This window comes from Heptranchias perlo, chromosome 6, assembly GCF_035084215.1.
Source record: "Heptranchias perlo isolate sHepPer1 chromosome 6, sHepPer1.hap1, whole genome shotgun sequence".
Classification (NCBI taxonomy): Eukaryota; Metazoa; Chordata; class Chondrichthyes; order Hexanchiformes; family Hexanchidae; genus Heptranchias; species Heptranchias perlo.
In genome coordinates, this window is record NC_090330.1 from 2010112 (window position 1) to 2016111 (window position 6000).

Below are 6000 nucleotides of genomic sequence, written 5' to 3' on the forward strand. Positions count from 1 at the left end.
GCACTCCCCCAGCACCGCCCTTCCGACAGTGCAGCACTCCCTCACCACTGCCCCTCCGACAGTGCATCATTCCCTCAGCACCGCCCCTCCGACAGTGCAGCACTCCCTCAGCACCGCCCCTCCGACAGTGCAGCACTCCTCCAGCACCGCCCCTCCGACAGTGCATCACTCCCCCAGCACCGCCCCTCCGACAGTGCAGCACTCCCCCAGCACCGCCCCTCCGACAGTGCAGCACTCCCTCAGCACCGCCCCTCCGACAGTGCAGCACTCCCTCAGCACCGCCCCTCCGACAGTGCAGCACTCCCTCAGCACCGCCCCTCCGACAGTGCAGCACTCCCTCAGCACCGCCCCTCCGACAGTGCAGCACTCCCCCAGCACCGCCCCTCCGACAGTGCATCACTCCCCCAGCACCGCCCCTCCGACAGTGCATCACTCCCCCAGCACCGCCCCTCCGACAGTGCATCACTCCCCCAGCACCGCCCCTCCGACAGTGCATCACTCCCCCAGCACCGCCCCTCCGACAGTGCATCACTCCCCCAGCACCGCCCCTCCGACAGTGCAGCACTCCCCCAGCAACGCCCCTCCGACAGTGCAGAACTCCCTCAGCACCGCCCCTCCGACAGTGCAGCACTCCCCCAGCAACGCCCCTCCGACAGTGCAGCACTCCCCCAGCAATGCCCCTCCGACAGTGCAGCACACCCTCAGCAACGCCCCTCCGACAGTGCAGCACTCCCCCAGCACCGCCCCTCCGACAGTGCAGCACTCCCTCAGCACCGCCCCTCCGACAGTGCAGCATTCCCCCAGCACCGCCCCTCCGACAGTGCAGCACTCCCCCAGCAATGCCCCTCCGACAGTGCAGCACTCCCCCAGCACCGCCCCTCCGACAGTGCAGCACTCCCTCAGCACCGCCCCTCCGACAGTGCAGCACTCCCTCAGCATTACACTGGAAAAGCGTTACCAGGACTGCCTGGATTTTGAATATCCCACTGTTCAGAATTAAAAAGGAACCATCAGTCACCACATAACAATGTTTAAGTGTGAATTATTTCTCTCTCCAGCCTATAATCGAGTAACTTTGCAACATCGTAGTGAATTAAATTTGGTACAGGGATTTAAACTGCTGTTATTTTTTTAAACTGACTATGGATTTATAGAATCATACAGCACAGAAGGAGGCCATTCGGCCCATCGTGCCTGTGCCGGCTCTCTGAAAGAGCTATCCAATTAGTCCCCCTCCCTTGCTCTTTCCCCATTGCTCTGCAAATTTTTCCTTTTTAAGTAAAGAGCCACTAAATGAAACCATGCAGTGTGCTGTGATCATTTACTGCAAACACCGCCATCCTCTGGCACTTGCACAGTACTACAGTAGTGATTTTCCTTATATCTGTCTATACCAGTATCCAAACTTTTTGCCTTTGTAAGCCACTTCGTGGAGCCCTGTATAAAGTTTAAATCCACACTCCCATTGATTTGCAGAAACCTCAAGCTGCTGATATTGACAGATCTCGGTCTTCTGATTTAGGAATTATCCCCCAAAACAGCAATCGTGCAAAGAACAGCCCTTCCCAAACCTCCAGGCCCACAAAATACAAACCAGCCCAGTGAGAAATATAAATAGAACTGAGAGTTGCTTGGGCTTTGTGTGCTGGGTTGGCAGGGATCGAGAGATAGAAATGGCCTACAGCCTGCAGCTTGAACTCCTTTGTTTATTTATGTTATATCTGTGTCAACTTTTTCCATTATAAATTCCTATATACACGTTTATAATGGAAACAGCCTTTGTAAACGTGTCACACTAATTACACTTGCCTGCCAGTGTACTGCAGAGAAACTTCTATGCTAAAACCAGCTGTGCTTCCCACATTGCTCTAAGTTTTCTCAATGTATTAACTAAAAATGAGGACTGAATGTATGATTTTAAAATAGGGACTGAGTTATGTCTTCACACCCTTGTCCACTTATCTCCCACCCTCTAATCCTCTTTTTTATGGAGGGTGAAGCATGGGGAATCGGACCAGGAGAGCATTGCAATAGTCGAGTCTGGATGTGACAAAGGCACGGATGAGGGTTTCAGCAGTAGATGAGCTGAAGCAGGGCCGGAGACGGGCGATGTTACGGAGGTGGAAGCAGCCGGTCTTCGTGATGGAGCAGATATGGGGTCGGAAGCTGAGCTCAGGGTTGAATATGACATCTGTCAATCCCACCTGCCTCTTAGGTGGATATAAAAGATCCCATGGTGCTGTTTGAAAAAGAACAGGGGAGTTCTCCCCGGTGTCCTGGCCAACATTTATCCCTCAACCCACATCTAAAACAGATCTGGTCATTTATCTCATTGCTGTTTGTGGAGTCTTGCTGTGCACAAATTGGCTGCTGCATTTCATACATTACAACATCGACCACACTTCAAAAAGTACTTCAATGGATTTGAGGTCATGAAAGGCGCTATATAAATGCAAGTTCTTTCTGTTGCTACACAGGTTCCATGGCTGTTGACAGTTCTCTGTTCCTTCACCCAAGTGACCATTCTTCATGTCACCAAGTTGGCTGACAATACAAGGTGAGAATGTAAGCAGTGAGGAGGACACAGAGTCTGCAAGGGGATATACACAGATTCATTGTGTGAGTGAGTGGGCAAGAAGGTGACAGATGGAGTAAAATTTGGGGAAATGTGAGATTGTTCACTTTGGTAGGAACAATAGAAAAACGGAAGATTTTTTAAATGGTGAGAAACCATTAAATGTTGGTGTCGAGAGAGATTCGGGTGTCCTGGTACAAGAAACACAAATAGTTAACATGCAGGTACAGCAGGCAATTAGGAAAGCAAATGGCAGTTGGCCTTTATCACAAGGGGTAAGGAAGTCTTACTACAATTGTACAAGACTTTGCTGAGACCTCACCAGGAGTACTGCGCACAGTTTGGGTCTCCTTATTTAAGGAAGGATATGCTTGCCTTAGAGGGGGTGTCACGAAGATTGACTAGATTAATTCCTGGGATGACAGGGTTGTCCCATGAGGAGAGGTTGAGTAGAATGGGCCTATACCGTCTGGAGTTTAGAAAAATGAGAGGTGATCTCATTGAAACATATAAGATTCTGAGGGGGCTTGACAGGGTAGATGCTGAGAGGTTGTTTCCCCTGGCTGGAGAGTCTAGAACTAGGGGGCGTAGTCTCAGGATAAGGGATCGGCCATTTAAGACTGAGATGAGGAGGAATTTCTTCACTCAGAGGGTTGTGAATCTTTGGAATTCTCTACCCCAGAGGGCTGTGGATGCTGAGTTGTTGAGTATATTCAAATGTAAGGAATCTTACAACACCAGGTTATAGTCATGAAGGAGGTAAGCTCCGAAAGCTTGTGATTTTCAAATAAAACTGTTGGACTATAACCTGGTGTTGTAAGATTCCTTACATTTGTCCACCCCAGTCCATCACCGGCATCTCCACATCACGAGTATATTCAAGGCTGAGTTGGAAAGATTTTTGGACTCCAGGGGAATCAAGGGACATGGGGATCGGGCGGGAAAGTGGAGTTGAGGTTGAAGGTCAGCCATGATCTGATTGAATGGCGGAGCAGGATCGAGTGGCCGTATGGCCCACTCCTGCTTCTATTTCTTATGTTCTTATGTGCAAGCCTGTAGAGTGAGTGTCAGCAGGACGTTTGGCTGTTGAGGACATCACAGCCAGGCCCAATCCTATCCTCCCCCAATGTCCACATACACTAGGAGCGGGGGGTCAATGGAAGGCAATCGGTGGCTGGGACAGAAGCACAGGTACAAACTTGCACTCTCACAGTAATCGGTATTCAATCGTGGGTCCATCTGTGTGGAACATTGGAGGGATGGATAGGTGCTGAGACAGAGCGACAGACACACACACACACACACACACACACACACACAGAGGGAGCGAGTGAGACGCGGGCACACACACACACACACACACACGGAAAGAGCGAGACGCACACACACAAAGGGAGAGAGAGAGACGCACACACACAAAGGGAGAGAGAGAGACGCACACACACAAAGGGGGAGAGAGAGACGCACACACACAAAGGGGGAGAGAGAGAGAGAGAGAGAGAGACGCACACACACAAAGGGAGAGAGAGAGAGAGAGAGAGAGACACGCACACACACAAAGGGAGAGAGAGAGAGAGAGAGAGAGACACGCACACACACAAAGGGAGAGAGAGAGAGAGAGAGAGACGCACACACACAAAGGGAGAGAGAGAGAGAGAGAGACGCACACACACAAAGGGAGAGAGAGAGAGAGAGAGAGAGACGCACACACACAAAGGGAGAGAGAGAGAGAGAGAGACGCACACACACAAAGGGAGAGAGAGAGAGAGACGCACACACACAAAGGGAGAGAGAGAGAGAGACGCACACACACAAAGGGAGAGAGAGAGAGAGAGAGAGACGCACACACACAAAGGGAGAGAGAGAGAGAGAGAGAGACGCACACACACAAAGGGAGAGAGAGAGAGAGAGAGAGACGCACACACACAAAGGGAGAGAGAGAGAGAGAGAGAGAGAGACGCACACACACAAAGGGAGAGAGAGAGAGAGAGAGACGCACACACACAAAGGGAGAGAGAGAGAGAGAGAGAGACGCACACACACAAAGGGAGAGAGAGAGAGAGAGAGACGCACACACACAAAGGGAGAGAGAGAGAGAGAGAGAGAGACGCACACACACAAAGGGAGAGAGAGAGAGAGAGAGACGCACACACACAAAGGGAGAGAGAGAGAGAGAGAGAGACGCACACACACAAAGGGAGAGAGAGAGAGAGAGAGAGACGCACACACACAAAGGGAGAGAGAGAGAGAGAGAGAGAGACGCACACACACAAAGGGAGAGAGAGAGAGAGAGAGAGAGAGAGAGACGCACACACACAAAGGGAGAGAGAGAGAGAGAGAGACGCACACACACAAAGGGAGAGAGAGAGAGAGAGAGAGAGAGACGCACACACACAAAGGGAGAGAGAGAGAGAGAGAGACGCACACACACAAAGGGAGAGAGAGAGAGAGAGACGCACACACACAAAGGGAGAGAGAGAGAGAGAGAGAGAGACGCACACACACAAAGGGAGAGAGAGAGAGAGAGAGAGACGCACACACACAAAGGGAGAGAGAGAGAGAGAGAGAGAGACGCACACACACAAAGGGAGAGAGAGAGAGAGACGCACACACACAAAGGGAGAGAGAGAGAGAGAGAGACGCACACACACAAAGGGAGAGAGAGAGAGAGAGAGAGAGACGCACACACACAAAGGGAGAGAGAGAGAGAGAGAGACGCACACACACAAAGGGAGAGAGAGAGAGAGAGAGAGAGACGCACACACACAAAGGGAGAGAGAGAGACGCACACACACAAAGGGAGAGAGAGAGACGCACACACACAAAGGGAGAGAGAGAGACGCACACACACAAAGGGAGAGAAAGAGAGAGAGAGAGAGAGACGCACACACACAAAGGGAGAGAGAGAGAGAGAGAGAGAGAGACGCACACACACAAAGGGAGAGAGAGAGAGAGAGAGACGCACACACACAAAGGGAGAGAGAGAGAGAGAGAGAGAGACGCACACACACAAAGGGAGAGAGAGAGAGAGAGACGCACACACACAAAGGGAGAGAGAGAGAGAGAGACGCACACACACAAAGGGAGAGAGAGAGAGAGAGAGAGAGAGACGCACACACACAAAGGGAGAGAGAGAGAGAGAGAGAGAGACGCACACACACAAAGGGAGAGAGAGAGAGAGAGAGAGAGAGAGACGCACACACACAAAGGGAGAGAGAGAGAGAGAGAGAGAGAGACGCACACACACAAAGGGAGAGAGAGAGAGAGAGAGAGAGACGCACACACACAAAGGGAGAGAGAGAGAGAGAGAGAGACGCACACACACAAAGGGAGAGAGAGAGAGAGAGAGAGACGCACACACACAAAGGGAGAGAGAGAGAGAGAGAGAGAGACGCACACACACAAAGGGAGAGAGAGAGAGAGAG